Below are 18,588 nucleotides of genomic sequence, written 5' to 3'. Positions count from 1 at the left end.
CCTCCTTTTATGGATGGGGTATTGAGCTGGACTGGGGTGATAGAGGCAGAGTGTTAAGTGACTATTCAGAAGAGAGAGAGAGAGAGGGAGAGAGAGGCAGATCATGGGCATTTCTGGATGGAGTTTCCTTCCTGCAAAACCTTCACACACACACGCACACACACACACACACACAGTGGGCCTAGAAATACTTATACTTGCTGCCCCTCCCAAACCCCACTCAGACTCACAAAGCCCCCTGCTGATGTGTTTATCCCCCAAACACTCACAAGTATCTCCTTTGGAAACAAAATATTTTTCCATCACCAAAAAATGATCAAGGTGGGAAAAGCCCATCGTTTTACAACCCTCTGCTCACTGTTGCAAAAAAGCAAGTGCCGAGAGATAAAGAGAAACTTTGAGCCAGACAGGGATGGATATTTATACATTTTAAAATTTATAAGATCATAAGGATAAGTATTAAAGGGGGAATCTCTGTTTTAAATTTGTGTTTTCATGGACTCAAGGGAATCAACTATTTTGGCTTCAAGAATGTTGACATTTTAGAGGTGTGGATGAGGTCAGAGGCCCAAGGTCACCTGGTTAGAGTGGAGCTGGACATCACCGAGCGAGCAGGGCAAAGAGTCCTCAAGCCACACCTGTGCAGCCTCCTTTCCCCTGCTGCAGATCTGGACAAAAGGGATGCCTCCTTAGGCTGGGGTGCGTAAAAACACCGAGGAAGACAATCCCCTACTCAAGCTTCTGAGTCCCTTAGGCAGAGGCAGCTCTGCATCAGGTCCCCTGAAAGGATTCCACCCCCACCCCCCACCTCAGTGACACATCACAGCCCTAGAATATTTGGGGAAGAGTCCGAGTCCCAACGATTCACATTCTAAATCAAGAGGACATTTAGGAGTCACCCAAATGAGCTATTCCTGATGCTACTTGTTTTCCTAAAAACACCATCACTCATTTTAGGGCTGAGATGGGACTGGCTGTTGTATTGTTCAGGACTGAGGTGAGACGTGCTAAGGCTCCATGATTCAAAAATGACATACCTCCTTGGCAGAAGCAGGAAAGAGAAAGGGTGGAACAACTCCAAATTGCCAGAGGGGGTGGGGTTCAGAATATACTGAACTTGAGCTTAGTGGCACCCCTAAATATTTCCTCTCAACTTCCCAGTCTTCTGAGTGCTCTGGAAGGGGCTGCGGGCAGAGCAGCTGGCTGGGAGCTGTCCACGCCAGGGTGCTGACCCCTGTCCAGCATTTAGCTTTCTGACAGCAGAGGGATGTTGGTGCTCCTTAGTACCCAATGCAGCCAGAATTTTCATGCTGGGAGACCTCCGTGGAGACTTCCACTAGAATTCTTTAAAAATGTTCACCATGCTCTCTGGATTTCTCTAGGGAGCGCCTCTCCAGAGTGAGATTGCTGTGTGGGCCTTTTGTCACTGGGATTTGCCCCTTTGGGTGGAAAATAGGATCTTATAGACCTCTGCATCCCTCCTAATCTAGAGGGAACGCAATTGGCCCATCTTCTTTCTCCTCCGCTGCAGTGAGAAATGTGTGGCCTGAGAGGCCCACAACCTGACTCTAACTTCATCAAGTCTGGTCTGTGCCTGGTGCAAGGGCATGGCCTGGGGGAGGGGGAAGGGGATTGGAGAGAAAAGAAACTCAACTGGGCACCACACCAAGGCCCGGCTCTTATCTTGCCCTGGAAACAAGGTTAATTGGGCTTCTCTCCCACTCAGCTGGTTTCCCAGAACTCGCTCTGAACTCCAGGGCTGAACAGGATCCAGGTGGCTTGTGGCTCGACGCAAGGACCCCTCCACGTGGCTCCCCTGGCCGGACCACAGACTTGTGTGCATAGCTCTTCCAGCTACCTCATGCTGTTCCATTCGGTTCTGAAGCTAGATTCCTGCTCCTTTAAAAAAAAAAATAGCTGATGACTCTCGGGCCACCGGGTCTGCGTCTGTCAGGTGTCAGGTGGGGACTAGGAAAGGGCCCTTTTGGGGCAGGGACATTAGGAATCCTGCTTCGAGTTATAGCAGGCAGCCACTTCAGAAGCGCTGCTCCAGGGATTCCTGACCCTTCCCCCACGCTCTGAGCACTCTGACTGGCTCTGTCCTCTCGTCTCCCTCCTCCCCGACACTTAACTTCCCCGGTGAGATGGCCAGATGAGCAGGAGAGGAAGATGTGCAGGGACACTCGGCCCCAGACGCCCCCTCAGATCTTTCTCTCGCTGGCTCTTGCGCTTGCCCGCACACGTACCGAGAAGCTCCAGGAACAGAACAGAAGGAAGGGGGAGGTGAAAAAAGCTGGCATGGCATGGGGCAGGGAGGTGGGCAGGAGAAGAAGGTGCCCAGAGAATGCTCTTCATGCCCTAGCATGGGCAGCAGGCTCTCTAAGCACTCCTCAGGCTGCTCGACCCATGGACTGCTCAACTCGGTGGCTGGTGCCAGGTTCAATCTGGAGGGCATTTACCCCTTGATTTCCCGCCCCCCCCCCCATCCCATGACCAGCATTTGGAAGATGACAGAGAAACAGAGACACCTCTGGGCGCAAGCCACTTGCCTATCTGGCCTGGAAGGGAAGCTGTTCCTCGTCATTTAGTTCTATTCCAGTCACCTCCTGGACAGCGAGCCACTCGCCAGTCGCTGCCCACTCATGAAACTTCAGCTCTGACTTGATCACCCAGGGTGACAATCTGCTGAACCAGTAGGAAAAGCAGGAAAACTGAGTCATCTGGGGGTCAGAGACAAGGAAGTCATTACACTCCAGGTATTCCACGGGAGGGGGCGTGATCCTGCTGTTTTCCTCTCCCACAGGCATGTCCACACGCTTGTGGATGCAGGATTTTCTGGTACAGATCAGAGATTTCATTCTCTTTCTTACAGAATCTTTGCTTCCTTCTCTTCCTCAGAATCTTTAACCTGCTCCCAGAGGGCTCCATGGATTTTTTTTTTTTTTTTTTTTTTTAAGGAAGGGCATCCTGAGTAAGGAAGGTTCTAGATTTCACAGGTTAGTTTTCAAGGGAGATGGCAAGAAAGAGGCATCACAGGCCAAGTCTCGACCACCCCCCCCCACCTTGGGAGTGTCCCAAGCCCCCATGGGACAAGCAGAAGAGCTGCCCTGGACATCACTGTACTTTGCCCTATTGTGCTCAAAGGCGCAAGCACCTCATTTTCAGGACGAGAGGGGGGCAGCCTGTGCCATCAGAACTGACTCCCAGTTCCCAGCCCAAGGCGTTCATTTCTTTTCCCTTCTTTCTGGGTTGGGGCGCATCCAGGTGTTGGCCACAGGCCCGGGGTGGAGGTGGCAGCAGCACTGAGAAAACCTTCAAACTGCCCTAGTTCTGAATCCTGAAGTGGCCTCTGACTTTCTGTCTGCACCTTCAAAAAAAAAAAAAAATCTGGACAAAGTTTTCCGACATGATCAGTGGTAAGCAAGCATGCCAGTACCTTGGGAGGGCTGCCCTGCTCTTGAAACTTTATCCTAAAACTGGGCACCACATGGCTGAAGAAAGCCAAGGGCAAATCTGGGTTCTCCTGCGGGAGGACTTCCTATACCTGCCAGGGAGATGCCAACGTTGGGTTTTTCTAGTCCTTAAATTCGGGAAAAGGAAGCTGGTAGCTGTACTCAGAGAGGAAGAAAGTACCTTCAAAGCACCAGCGTGCTAAGGGAGTTGAGGCATAGCTTTGGGTGGGGACCGTCCGGCCTTGCCAACTGTCGCGCGTTCGCTGGAGCGCGGGAGCCCCGCACCTTTCCCCACCAACTGTCTGGGACTGCGGAGTTGAGTTCTCCAGCCGGGGCGTGTGCCTGGTGATTCCAACCTCAGTGCCCGGTTGCATTTCGTTCCCCCCTTTTTAGAATTAATTGAATTAGGAACGGGTCTTTCTGGGACTCTCCCGCCTCCCGCCTGAGGCTGTGCTGGCCAGGAGGCCAAGGCTGCAAGGTCAAGTCCCATTGCAAGAGCCGCGGGAGCCCACAAGCCCTTTGGGGACCCGCATGCCAGTTTCTACCCTCCGCCAAGTCTTTGCCAAGGGCACAGCTGGGCGGGGTCTGGGCAGTCCGCCCGGCTTGGGACATCTGTTCTCGCCAGAGTCGCATTAAAGGAGAGTGGTGGGGGTAGGGGGGCTCAGAAGCAAACCCCTCAAAATCCAGGCCGATGGATGCCCACCTTGCCCATCACGAGAGGCCAGGGAGGCCACCTACTCACATGGGGCCTTCTTCTCTCTTGGGAACAGGAAGAGAATTGGGGTGGGGTCAGGGGCCCTTCATCTTGGGCACTTTTCCGATCAGATGCCCCATGAGCCCTCCCTCTTACAGGGCAGTAGGGCCACCCAGGCCGGCGTGAGCCGCCAGGAAGCCCCCCACGCCTGGGAGGCGGCCGTGCCGGGAATTCAGCGGAGGCCGCAGGCGGGCCCTGCGCGGAGCTCATCCCGCTTGCTGCGAAGTCGCATCCGGCCAGGCTCCGAGGCCGAGGCCGGCGCTGCGCCGGGGAGGGTGAAAGCAACTCAATTAAAATATTCGAAACATTTGGGTTTGTATGGAGAAGTGGGCGATACTTTATAAACACACACACACGCAAAACAACAACAACATCAACAACAGTGGACCACAAAGCGTCTAAGCAAAACCAAACTTAAATCTCTTAACTCCTGATTATTTTTGTAGAGAAAGGTTAAAAAAAAAAATCCCTCAGACATCTTCTCCCCTGGTTTCGCCACGAAAAAGCTTGCGCCTGGCCAAGCCCTGCACCCCGATGTACCTCCGCCACCTCAGCGCCCTGGCGTTGAGCCCAGGTCGCCCCCTGCCCACCCTTTGCTCGCGTGTTGGTGCCAGTCTGTGCCACTCAGCCGGTGCCCGTGCCCAGTGCCAGGCGCGGGGGGAAGGCGGGGAGGAGCCGAGGCTCCAGCTTAAATTCCATGGCATCTGTTCATTATTATACAGTGAGGATTTTTATATGGACAGCTAAATTAAAGACAGATTTTTGCCAGAATTGCAGATCCCATAAAAATGATGACACAGGACGGGGGCTTTTTTTCCTTTTCTTTTCTTTTTGCTTTTTTTTTTTTTTTTTAATGAAAGATTAAAAAAACACAACCCAACAAGCCACAACCCAGACCCCTCTGCGACTCTCGGCTGCTAGTGAGTTTCTTTGCCCACCTCTTCCTCCACTAGTCCTGGTGGCCCAGAGAGAACCAAGCCCCACTCCTCGTGCCCAGCTATCCACAGATGCCAGTGACCAACCATCTCACTCCCACAGCAGCTGGCAGCAGCAGAGGAAGGACGGTCAGGTCAGGTTCCCAGGGTCAGGGTGGGGACAAGAGCAGAAATGATCTCTGATCTGGAAGGCAGTACCTAAAGGGACCTGGGGTGTGGACTTTGTTTGTTTGTTTGTTTCGGTTTTTATTTCACAAGGCCGACAAGCCAAGGATCTGGAGGCTGCCTGTGAAGACCAGGTAGGAGCCTGGAGGAGGCATCCCCTCAGGAACACCTGGGCAGCACCTGCTTCTCCTTCCATACAGGTAATGCAGGAACTGGGCACCCTGCATGGCTGTCAACTTGCAGAAGTTCTGGAATTTTGAACAGATTCTGGACTGCTGGGCCCTGTTCCCCAGTGGCATTCTAGAATATGTAAAGATGCTGAATTTCTAGAATTCCAAAAGGGTCTGTTGGGGGGTAGTCTTTCCAGGCCCCCCCTCCCCAGTTCTGTTTACTACACTCAACCTCAGAAGCCCTGAAATGACTTCTTAGCACACATGGGGCTCCTGGAGAAAGTTGAGCAGACACCACCAGGGCAGAGAGACCTGGTCATGCATAGGGGTTCTGAAAACGTCCCCCAAGACTAGTAGGAACCGTTCTTATTTTCCTTTCTTTTAAAAAAAATATATTTTCAGAGCAAGAAAAAAAAATTGATGTGGACTTCTGTCCTCCAGACAATTGCTCTACCCATGTCTGCGTTTGTCTGTAACTCTGTCTGTGGCGCTGTCTGCTTGTCTCTCCACAATTCGGAGCTGACAGAATTCATATCAGAAGAGTGAGCGCAGAGACATCTGTGTGCAGAATGACTGTGCCTACTCGAACCTGCCAATCGCTCCTGGCACGAGCTGGGTAACAAATGCCTGTTACCTCGGAATGCTGGCGGGTGGGGGAGGGCGCCTGGCACCACCCGGGCTGCGAAGCTCTGCCAAGGCCCCCTCCTGCTTGCCGCAGGTCCCGCCCCTTTCCCTGAGTTGGGGGTCCACAAGATTTGGATTATTTATTAATTAGCAATGATTAGAAAATTTGGGTGTCTCTCAGCCAGGCGACCCTTTTTCCTCTGCCTCCCTAACCCTGATCCTCCCCCCCACCAACCTTCTGCCCTCCCACTACTTTCCGGATTAACTCCGGGTTTTTAACTGAGGGCAAGCGGCCAGTTGGGGGGGGGGTGGCTTACGGAATGCAGGAAAAAGGGTCTCTAGAGGAAAGAATTCCACCAAAGTTGCCAAGAGGAGTTTCTCCTGCGAAGTGTGAGTCTGCATAGATGGCGGAGGAGTTTGTAGGGACGCGGTTGTCTGGGTGGGCTGTGGAGCGGGGCAGGGCCAGGGAGGACCGCGGCAGGAGAGGGGACGGGCTAAGGAGCCTTGGAGGACACGGACGACCCGAGCAGGCCAAGACCAAGGTGAGGCTGGCCGGTTCTTAAAACGCCCGAAGCCCGCGCCACCACCTTGCGCTCCTCCCTAGCCTCCAGGGCCTCAGCTTCCAGACCCATCAGCTGGTTCTACTATGTGATGGGGCGGGGGGGGGGGGCAGAGCACCACGGCCACAGCCGGTGCCAGCTGGGGGTGGGGTACTGCGAGAAAGAGCGAAGAGCACATCTAAAATTCCGAGACATCTGTTCACCCAGGGAGGAGACACCGCGCGCACGAGAAGGCAGGGCGCCCTCCTTCCACGGGCTCTGCAGCCATTCATGCCAGGAAGGACTCCCCACGCCACCCCCAAACCCCGTACCACAAACTCAGGCCTGAAGGGAAGGCGGAGGGCACCCCAAGCTTGAGATGGGGGCTGGGATAGGAGCTGCAGCCGTTCTGCTGGGCCTTTGGGGTGGGCGGGGGTGGGGGTGGGGGGAGAGAATCCAGACTCAGGGGAGGGCTCTGTGGGGCGGAAATTCTGAAAGGGAGGGATTGAGAAAGTGCTAGAATAGGTTTCTCTGGCCACATGTACACAGACTCTAGTCATCTCTCTCTCTCTCTCTCATACACACACACACACACACACACACACACACACACACACACACATCCTCCTTTTTCTGAGAACAACCAAAGTCTACCTAACTGGTAACTCACACATTTATCTGTTGAAGCAACTTTATTTTGTGCCCTGGAAAAAAATCACAGACACCTTCCCGGCCCTAGCTGTCTACTTGGGGACCTACGTGCTGCGCCCACACAGCCCAGAGCTCTGTTTTAGTGGGGGCTTGGGAGCTGCCAGGAGCACCTCCTCCCTCATCTGTGAGCTCCTTCCCCAGGAAAACCCAGGACAGGGTCTGGGAGGCGCAGCAGGGAGTCCTGGACCTCTTGCAGCTGCTTGTCGTTTTCTTACCTGCTCTCTGTTGGCAGGGAGTCCCTGCCCCCAAACTGTGCCTGAACTCACTCCAATCCCACTTCCACAAAGCATCAATGACTGCCTCTCTCTTCGGTGCCCTGGCCTGGCACCTGCCCTCCACCAGGGCTGCCCTAGCTGGGCCAACAGAGGCCAGGCCTCTCAGCTGGGAAATGTCCATGTGGTTGCTACTTAAAAACTGATTTATGAGGCCGTGGCGGCTGTGGAGGCTTGGCCTGCGGTCCTGGTGGTAATCAAGGGCATATGCCCATCTCGCCTGGCACTGCCCAGCTTGTGAGCCCAGCCCTGGCCTCTGCTCTCCTGCTGGGAAGAGAGACACATAAAGCCCCCAGTCGTCTTTCTCTCCAAGCCTTTTCTTTCCTTTTTTTACTGTCTTTCCTTTCCTTCTCTTCCTCTTCTTCCCTTTCCTCTCTCCCTCCTCCTTTCATTCCTCCTCCTTCCCTCCCTCCCTTTCTCTTCCTTCTCTCCCAAGTGGCACGGACCAGCCTGTGTGCCGGGCTGGCGCTCACAGCTGCAGCCCATCTGCTATGATTGAATGGTGACAGTGATGAGACAGGAGCTAGGGGAATGGGGACTGCCCTGCAACCCCACACCCCTCCTGTGCCAGTCCCCACATGCTACCTTGACCTCTAGAACAGACTACCCATTCTGCTGGTGCAAGGTAGGGGGAATCTCACCCCTCTGTGTAGTGAGGGAATTCCTTTCCCTCCTGCCAGGGTCCTGAGAGAAGAAAAAGGAACAAGGAAGGGTTGGAAGGATGTGTAGAACAGAGGCAAAGAGGGAGGAGTTGGGGTGAGCAGAGCCCTGTGGGAGAAAAGGGCCATGCTCACACAGGGCTGGGCGGGGCAGGGGTCGCTGGCACTGAGGAGAGAGCACACAGTGCCTGGCTCCAGAATCTAACTTCCTCCGGAAGTCTTCTTGAAATCACCTTTGAGAACCTCTGAGGGGAAGACTCAGAGGGTTCTATCATTCTCCTTTGTGTGGGGTTGCCACAACCTCTGTACCTAGGGAAATCTCCTGACCCTCTCTCTTCAGGAGTAAACTGGAAGATCTGGGCAAACCCGTCCTCCATAGTACCTGAAGGGAGATCTAAAAGTTGGACCTGCGGGAAGGGGTGGCTCACACCAGTCATTCCAGTACTCTGGATGCCGAGGTAGGAAAAGCAACATGAATTTGAAGCCAGCCTGGGCTACAGAGTAAGTTCCAGGTCAGCCTGGGCTACAATGAGACCCTGCTTATAAAAACAACAACAAAGGGGGCTGGAGATGGCTTAGCAGTTAAGGAGTTTGCTTGCAAAGCCAAAGGATCATGGTTTGGTTCGACTCTCCAGGACCCACATTGGCCAGATGCACAAGGGAGTGCATGTGTCTGGAGTTCGTTTGCAGTGGCTGGAGGCCCTAGCACACCCATTCTCTCTCTGCCTCTTCCTCTCTCAAATAAACCAATGAAAATAAAGTTGAAAAAAAAAAAAACAGCAATAACAATGACAGTTGTACCTGAGATAGTAGCAAGAAAGTCTAGTTAATCTCAAAGAAGGATTTCCTAAGTGAGCCATAGCAAGGGTAAGATGTAAAACAGCAACACTGAAACCGATACATTTGCAGGTGTTATGTATCAGTAATTTACTTAATTATTCTACATGCATGGATAATCATCCCAACAAACCTGTGAGGTTGAGATTCTCTTTATTTCTATCGTGTAGACAAGGATGCTGAATGCTGAGGGTGCTTCAAAAAAATGCAAAACAGAGATGAACAAGAGGTCCAAAACTTTGTTAAAACCTTTTTTGTTTTGTTTTTGTTTTTTCGAGGTAGGGTCTCACTCTAGCCCAGGCTGACCTGGAATTCACTATGTAGTCTCAGGGTGGCCTCGAACTCAGGGCGATCCTCCTACCTCAGCCTCCTGAGTGCTGGAATTAAAGGCGTGCGCCGCCATGCCCAGCCACTTTTTTTCATATTTTATTTATTTATTTGCAAGGGGAGAGAAAGGGAGGGAGCGAGGGACAGAATAAGAATGAGAGAAAGAGAGAGAGATAGGGAGAGGGAGAGGAAATGGGTGTGCCGCCTGCTACTGCAAAGGAACTGCAGCTGCATGCGCCACTGTATGCATCTGTCTTTACATAGGTGCTAGAGAATCAAAGCCAGGCCGTTAGGCTTTGAAAAACATATTTTTAAAATATTTTATTTATTTGAAAGAGAAAGAGGCAGAGAGATAATGGGTGTGCCAGGGCCTCCAGCCACTACAAACGAACTCCAGATGCGTGTGCCTCCTTGTGCATCTTACATGGGTCCTGGAGAGTTAAGCCAGGGTCATTTGGCTTTGCAGGCAAATACCTTAACCACTAAGCCATCTCTCCAGCCCTCCAAAAATATATATTTTTTTGAGGTAATGTTTCCCTCTAGCCGAGGGTGACTTGAAATTCATTTGTAGTCTTAGGCTGGCCCCAAACTCATGGTGATCCTCTTACCTCTGCCTCCCAAGAGTGCTGGGACTAAAGGCATATTCCACCATGCTCAGCTTTAAAAAAAAGTGTATTTATCTCTTTGCAAGCAGAGAGGCAGAGAGAGAAGAACACACCAGGGCCTCTTGTTGCTGCAAATAAACTCCAGATGCATGTCCCACTTTGTGCATTTGGTTTTACATGGGTACTGGGGAATTGAACTAAGGTTGGCAAGTTTTGCAAGCAAAGGCCTCCAATTGCTGAGCTATCTCACCAGTCTCAATACTTGTTTTTTTTTTTTTTTGTTGTTGTTGTTTTTTTGTTTTTTGCTTTTTTTTTTTTTTTTTTTTTTTTTTGAGGCAGGGTTAGATTGAGCTCTAGTGCAGAATGACCTGGAATTTATTCTCTAGGTCAGGCTGGCTTCAAACTCACAGTGATCCTCCTACTTCAGCCTCCTGAGTGCTGGGATCATAAGCATGCACCACCATGTCCAACTGGTCCAGAGCTTTTATTTTTTTTTTCAAGGTAGAGTCTCACTCTAGCCCAGGCTGACCTGGAATTCACTATGAAGTCTCAGGGTGGCCTTGAACTCACGATGATCCTCCTACCTCTGCCTTCCGAGTGCTGGGATTAAAGGCGTGTGCCACCACGCCCGGCTGGTCCAGAGCTTTTAAGATGGCAGTGTAGTATTCTTTGTTTCCCACTTGCCATATCCTTCTGTTCTGTTCCTCTATCTGCTCCTTGCTTTTTTTAAAATTTTTTCATTCATTTTTATTTATTTGAGAGTGACACAGAAAGAAAAAGAGGCAGATAGAGAGAGAGAATGAGAGCGTCAGGGCTTCCAGACACTACAAATGAACTCCAGACACGTGCGCCCCCTTGTGCATCTGGCTAACGTGGGTCCTGGGGGAATCGAGCCTCTAACTGGGGTCCTTAGGCTTCTCAGGCAAGCGCTTAACCACTAAACCACCTCTTGTTTTCTTTTTCTAGGTGGGGTATTGCTCTAGCCCAGGCTGACCTGGAATTCACTATGTAGTCTCAGGGTGGCCTTGAATTTATGGAGATCATCCTACGTCTGCCTCCTGAGTGCTGGGATTAAAGGCATGCGCCACCATGCCCGGTTCATGCTCCTCACTTTTAACCTAGTACCCGCTCCCCAGTGATACTCACACGTGTGGCTTTTGTGTCTGGCCACACAGCACAGAAGGTCCTCTCCTCACCACCACATGCATTTGGCCGTGCAGGTCTTCACCTCACTCACCAGGCAGCTGGTGCTACATCCATAGTTATGGCTGGGATCGTGTTGTCTGAAACTGCAAAGGCAGAGGGCATGGTGAGGAGCCCCAGGACCAGGCTTGAATCCCAGTCTCATGCTGCCCTGGGAAGTTTACAGGGAGGAAAATACTTCCCCTGCCCTACTCCAGACATTGGGGTCTGCATGGCACCTCCACCTTCTTTCCTCATTCTCTAAGATGCTCCCTTCCTTCTAGCCTATTTAACACCCATTTGCACACATTCTTTCTCCTGCCCTTTTTCCTCCCTCTCTCTCTCTCTCTCTCTTTTTTTTGGTTTTCTTAGGTAGGGTCTCATGCTAGCTCAGACTGACCTGGAATTCACTATGTAGTCTCAGGGTGGCCTCAAACTCATGGTGATCCTCCTACCTCTGCCTCTCCAGTGCTGGGATTAAAGGCCTGGCTTCTTTCTTTTTTATTTTATTTTTCTTTATTTATGTGTGTGTGTGTGTGTGAAAGAGAGAAATAGGCAGGAGGGGAGAGAGAGAGAAGGCATGCCAGGGCCTCCAGCTGCTGCAAATGAACTCCAGATGTGTGTGCCCCCTTGTACACCTGTGGTTTATGTGGGTCCTGGGGAATCAAACCTGGGTCATTTGGCTTTGTAGGCAAGCATCTTAACCACTATGCCATTTATCCAGCCCCCCTCTCTTTCTTGAATTCTCTCTTACCCCTTTGTTTTTGTTTCTTTTTGTGTTTTTTTTTTTTTTTTTTTTTTTTGATTTGGTTTGGTTTGGTTTTCAAGGTAAGGTCTCACTGTAGCCCAGGCTGACCTGGAATTCACTATGTAATCTCAGGGCGACCTCAAGCTCATGGTGATCCTCCTACCTCTGCCTCTTGAGTACTGGGATTAAAGGCATGCACTGCCATGCCCAGCTTCACCCCTTTAATTCTTGAAAATATCTCTCCACCAGGAGTGTGGGCATTCCTTATGTTCCACAAGTTCAGCAACCAAGGGACTGCTGTGGGAGAGGCCAAGCCAGCACATAGTCTCACTGGAGGGCTTCTTATCTCAAGAGATGGAGAAAAAAACCCATAATCCAATCTCCAGGATGAGCATTGAACAGTCACTAAATCCCTGCAATCCCCATAACAAATCCAGATCAACATGGTTGTTCATTTGCCCAAGACGAATCAGAATGAAAAGTCAGGTAGAGGGCTGGCGAGACGGCTCAGAGGCTAAGGGTACTTGTTTGCAACACCTGCTAAACTGGGTTGGCCCAGATTCAATTCCCCAGTGCCCACGTGAAGTCAGACACACAAAGTGGTGCATGTATCTGGAGTTCCATTGCAGCAGCAAGAGGCCCTGGTGTGCTCATTCTCCCTCCACCCACTCTTTCTCCTTGGAAATAAATAAAATATTAAAAACAAAAAAACAAGCTGGGCATGGTGGCACATGTCTTTAATTCCAGCACTTGGGACACAGAGGTAGGAGGATCACTGTGAGTTCAAGGACAGCCTGGGACTGCAGAGTGAGTTCTAAGTCAGCCTGAGCTAGAGTGAAAACATATGTCAAAAAAAAAAAAGCAAAACAAAACAAAAAAATTGGAAAAAAAAGATGGAGCATGCCTTTAATCCCAGCACTTGGGAGGCAGAGGTAGGAGGATTGCTGTGAGTTCAAAGCCATCCTGAGACTACATAGTGAATTCCAGGTCAGCCTGAGCTAGAGTGAGACCCTACCTTGAAAAACAAAGACAAAAAAAAAAAAAAGGAAAAAGAAATCAGGGCTGGAGAGATAGTTTAGCAATTAAGGCACTTGCCTGCAATGCCAAAGGACCCAGGTTTGATTCCCCAATACCCACATAAGCTAGATGCATAAGGTGGCGCATGCATCTGGAGTTCATTTGCAGTGGCTGGAGGTGTGTCCATTCTTTCTCTCTCTGTACATACATGCATGTGTATGTATGTGTGTGTGTGTGTGTGTGTATATATATATATATATATATGTGTGTGTATGTATATATATATATATGTATATATATGTATATATATATATATGTATGTATGTATGTATGTATGTTTGTGTATATATATAAAATATTCCTCTCTCTCTCAAATAAATAAAAATTAAAATTAAAAATTAAAAAAGAAATCAGGTGGAGGCTATTGTGGTGTTACATGCCTGTATTCCCAGTATAGCATTCAGGAGGCTGAGGCAGGAGGACCTTGAATTGGAGGCCAGCCTGAGGAACACAGCAAAATGCTGACTCAAGGCCACCCTGAGACTCTGAGACTTAGTGAACTCCAGGTCAGCCTGGGCTAGAGTGAAACCCTACCAGTAAACTGGCTGTGGTGGTGCAAGCCTTTCATCCTAGCACTGAGGAGACTGAAGTAGTATGATCCTACTGAGTTTGAGGCCAGTCTAGGGCTATGGAATGAGTTTCAGATCAGCCCGGGATATCTACCCCCAAATAAATAAACAACAATCACTAAAGAAGGGAGCCAGATGTAGCAGTACATGTCTGTAATCCCATACGTTGGAGGTGGAGGCAGAAGGATGAGGAATTCAAAGTCAGCCTTGGCTACATAGTGAGTTTAAGACCAACCTGGGCTGTATGGGCCCAGGAGAGATGGCTCAGTGCCTAGGTGCTTCCTGTGAAGGCTTAATGACCCAGATTTGATTCCCCAGTAGGCACATGAATTCAGAAGCACAAAGTGGCTCATGCATCTGGAGTTTATTTTCCATGGCAATAGGCTCTGGCACACCCATATTCTCTCTAAATACAAATATAATAAATAAAGAAAAAGCTGGGTGTGGTGGCACATGCCTTTGATCCCAGCACTCAGGAAGTAGAGGAAGGAGGATGGATGTGAGCTCTAGGAAAGTTGGGGTCTATAGTGAATTGCAGGTCAGCTTGGTCTAGAGTGAGACCCTACCTCCAAACAAACAAGACGATGATAATGACAAAAATTAAAAATAAGCTAGGCCTAGAGATGCAAGCAGGCCAGTAATCCCTGGCCTAAGTAAGTGGAGACAGGAAAATCACAAGTTCAAGGCCAACCTGGGCTACAGAGCAAGTTGAAGACCACCTAGTCAACTCTGCAAGAACTTGTCTCAAAAGAAAAAAAGTGAAAAGAGACTGGGACCGTAGCTCAGTGGTAAATTGCTTGCTGTCATGTGTGAGCTTGATGTTTGATGCCCACTACTACAGGTCAGAGGAGCATGAGGAGGCGGAGGAGGAAACTATCTACAGGGCCAGGATGGGGCTTTTCTGGAATCCATTTTCTTTCTCTACAATCTTCAGCTTTTCTAGAGCAAGGTGGCCCTTGAAAGGGACAATTGAATGTCACAAAAACCACATATCCTAACTGTTTCCTGTCACATTCTCCTGAAGGGGTAGACAGGGATACCTATTGGAGCTTCAGCCTGCATGTGGGCAGAGACTGGGGCCAAGGACCCTTCACCTCCTTCTCTCAGCCCCATGGGAAGCATCTCTTGGTTGTCATTGTCTCCTTTCAGTGGTTCCTCCTCTGCTTTCTTCTCTCTATCCCCTCTTTCTTGCTCATCACCCATTCCCAGGTCTCTTTCTCCCATTCTCCCCCAACCCTTCCCTCCCTCATCCTTTGGGAGGGAGGATGAGTCAAGATTCTGGTTTCAGAACCATGGACAGAAACATCAGGTGGCCTGAGACTCCTGCCAGGATCTGCACAAGCGGTGACTGCCCATGAATCTTTTTCTTTTGGGCGGTGGGGGTGGGGGGTAGCGAGTGTACGTGTGTGTACCCAACTCTGTGTGAACGCCTGTGTCTGTACCTCTCTGGGGCACACAACTGTGGGCGTCTCTGGGTGCATCTGCGTGTTTGTATCTGTCTGTGCTGTGTCCCTGCCTGCTCCCCCGAGTCCCAGGCTGGGAAAGGGGACAGGATGGGGACACTCCGTTCTGGAGAAGGGGGAGGCAGCGGGTGGCTTGGTATCCCAGCCGGTCCTGGGGGCGTCATCCTTGCCCAGACATGCGCCAGGCACCATGTGGCATGTGTGCCAGCAGGCACAGGCTGAGGGCATTCTGCCCAGCTTGAGGGGAGGTAGAGGAGGCAGGGAGCAGGAAGAGGTGGAGAGCTGATCTCGGAGTTCCGCTCTGGGGCCAGAACCTTTCCATCTTCTTAGGCACCATAGGCACAGGCTGGAGGAAATTTACAAGTTGCCTGTCTCTGCAAGGACCCTTGCAGCCCGAAAATCATCCTTTCACATACAAAGATCCTAAGGGAAATGTACAAGAGACGGGTCTGTTCTGGCTTGCGTGAGTGTGTGCAAATTACCTGACCTTGCTTATCAATTCCTGCATGAATATGCACACATGCACAAACGCCCAAGCCATTTTCAGAGAACGGGGGACTTAAGAATCCTCCTTTTGGTTCATGCCTATCATCTCAGCACTCAGGAGGCTGAAGTAGGAGGATTGACATGAGTTCAAGGTCAGTCTGAACTAGTATGAGGCCCGGCCTCAAAGCAAACAAGCAAACACAAAGAATTGTTTTGTTTCCCCCTCCTGCCCCTATTTGTTTTCCCTGAAGTAGGGTTTCATGCTAGCCCAAGCTGACCTGGAATTCACTGTCGTCTCAGGGTGGCCTCAAGCTCACAGCAATCCTCCTACCTCTGCCTCCTAAGTGCTGGGACTAAAGGAGTGCACCATCACACCCAGCTTAAGAAACATTTTTAAAAATTGGTTTATTTATTTATGAGAGACAGACAAACAGGGAGTGAGTATGGGTGTGCCGGGCCTCATGCCTCTGCAAATGAACCCCAGAAGCTTGTGCCTCTTTGTACATGTGGCTTTATGTGGGTACTGGAGAATTAAACTGGGACTTTCAATTTTTGCAAGCAAGTGCCTTTAACCACTGGCCATCTCTTTTGCCCCAAGAACCTTTTGTGTGTGCATGTGTGTGTATGTGTGTGTGTGTGTGTGTGTGTGTGTGTGTGTGTGTATTACAGAGGAGTATCCTGCACCAACCACATAGGTGGCATCTCCCTCTGTGATTCCAAAAAAATAATCCTATGGAATTGGTAGCTCCTATGACAGCGTTTCCTCAACTGCCTACTCTTCTTTGCTTGACTAATTTTTTTCATCTCTAAACCTATTGACATACTTGTCTCTGAAACCTTTTCTTATTCCTTGACCCAAAGTGGGCTCCCTCCCCACTTTACACTGGATTTCTAAAGTATGGAATTTATTTTCCAGCACTTTAACTGTTGAATGTTCTCCTTTTTTTTTTTTTTTTTTTTTTTTGAGGCAAGGTTTCTAGAGCCTAGGCTGGCTTCGAACTCATGACAGTCTTCCTACCTCAACCTCCCGAGTGCTGAGATTATAAGCATGAACCACTATCCTCAGCTTGAATGTTTTTGTTGCTGTAGCTTTGTTTTTTGAGGGAAGGTCTTGCTGTAGCCCAGGCAGACCTAGAATTCACTCTGTAGTCTCAGGGTGGCCTCAAACTCATGGTGATCATCCTACCACTGCTGATTAAAGGTGTGCACCACCGCATCTGGTTTTGAATATTCTTCTTAACCTGTTTCTCTTCATGTCCTGTAAGATCCCTGAGGACAGGTACCACTGTATTTGTTCTATTTTTGTGGTGGAGTAGGTTATTGTAAAGTGTGAACAGCAGACTTGATTAATGCTCTGACACCCTTGAAGAGGGGAAGGAAGGGTGAGACAGTTCTGTAGCCATAGCTCCTTCCTGCTTCATTAGGGAGTAGTCTCTCCTCTTTTTCTTCTTCTCAGGAGGCTTGTCTGCCAGCAGCCTCCTAATTATATTTTACTTGACTATAAATCTTTTCGTTAAATGTAATTGAATAATACACCTTTCAAATCATCACATTAACCTAGCATCCACTCTAGTTTGAAGATGACTGGCTCTTAGATAATCTGCTGCAACCCCACATGTGTAGGTACCATCCATTCTCCCCCGGAGAAGGGGGGCTTAAGAACCAAGCTATCTTGGGGTCTCCTCCTACTTCCCCACTCGGTGAGTCAGACGGGTGGAGAGGATAGCCCCACCCTGACCCAGCACTCCCTCTGGGATCTGGGGACTTTGAAGGTCCTACCCCTGACTCAGCCTCAGCAGGAAGGGCAGAAAGAAAGGAGAAAGGGGAAGAGCAACTGTTATGCAGGGACATGAATGAGTCAGGCCTGTCCCGGGCAACCTTGGCAGCTGCCTGAGCCCTCCAAGAGGCTTCGCAGTGCACTGGGGTAGAATTCAATTAAAAGGCTGGGACACTCACCTTTAGTTCCAGCACTGGGGAGGCTGAGATAGGAGGATCACCATGAGTTTGAAACCAGCCTGGGACTACAGAGTACGTTCCACATCAGCCTGGAATAGAATGAAAGCCTGCCTAAAAAAAAAAAAAAAAAAAAAAAAAGGTTGGAGTCTGGAGCTTGAGAGCTTGGCGGCACATGCCTGGAATCCCAACATCACTGGAAAGGCTGATACAGGAGGAATGGCTGTTTGAGGCTATCCTGGGCTACACAGTAAGACCTGTGTCCAAAATAATTTTTGTTTTTAAAGCCAGTATCTTAGAACCAAGGGCAGTCCCAGTGCTGCCCCTGGTGGCTGGTACACTGAACACTAAAGCCAGCCCTGTCCCTTTCTACGTCCTGATTCTTCTGGTTTTTCTGAACCTGACCCCTAGGTATAAAAGTCCAGGTCCTTTTACACCACTACCTGATTCATGATTCAACTGGTCTGCTCATCCTTTGAAATACAGCAGCCCAGCACTCCCTCCTGGACCTGGACGGTCTCAGCTTGCCCTGGGACCCATCCATCCCCCACTCTCCAGTCTACTTTTGGTGCAGCAGCCAAAGTGTTTTTTGTTGTGTCGTTGTTGTTTGTTTGTTTGTTTTGTTTTTTTCAAGGTAGGGTTTCACTGTAGCCCAGGCTGACCTGGAATTCACTATGGAGTCTCAGGGTGGCCTCAAACTCATGGTAACCTCCTACATCTGCTTCCCGAGTGCTGGGATTAAAGGCATGTGCCACCATGCCCGGCCTTTTTTACTTTTTTTTTAAAAAAAATTATTCATTTGTTACAGAGAGAGAGAGAGAGAGAGAATTGGCACACCAGCTTCTCTAGCCACTGTAAACGAACTACAGAAGCATGCACCATCTTGTGCATCTGACTTATATGGGTTCTAGGGAATCGAACCTGGGTCCTTTGGCTTTGCAAGCAAGTACCTTAACCACTAAGGCATCTCTCCAGCCCCTGATTTTTTTATTTTTTTTTTGAGGTAGGGTCTCGCACTAGCTCAGGCTGACCTGGAATTCACTGTGTAGTCTTAGGCTGG

The sequence above is a fragment of the Jaculus jaculus genome, chromosome 9, assembly GCF_020740685.1.
Source record: "Jaculus jaculus isolate mJacJac1 chromosome 9, mJacJac1.mat.Y.cur, whole genome shotgun sequence".
In the NCBI taxonomy this organism is placed as follows: Eukaryota; Metazoa; Chordata; class Mammalia; order Rodentia; family Dipodidae; genus Jaculus; species Jaculus jaculus.
Note: the sequence above shows the minus strand (reverse complement) of the source record.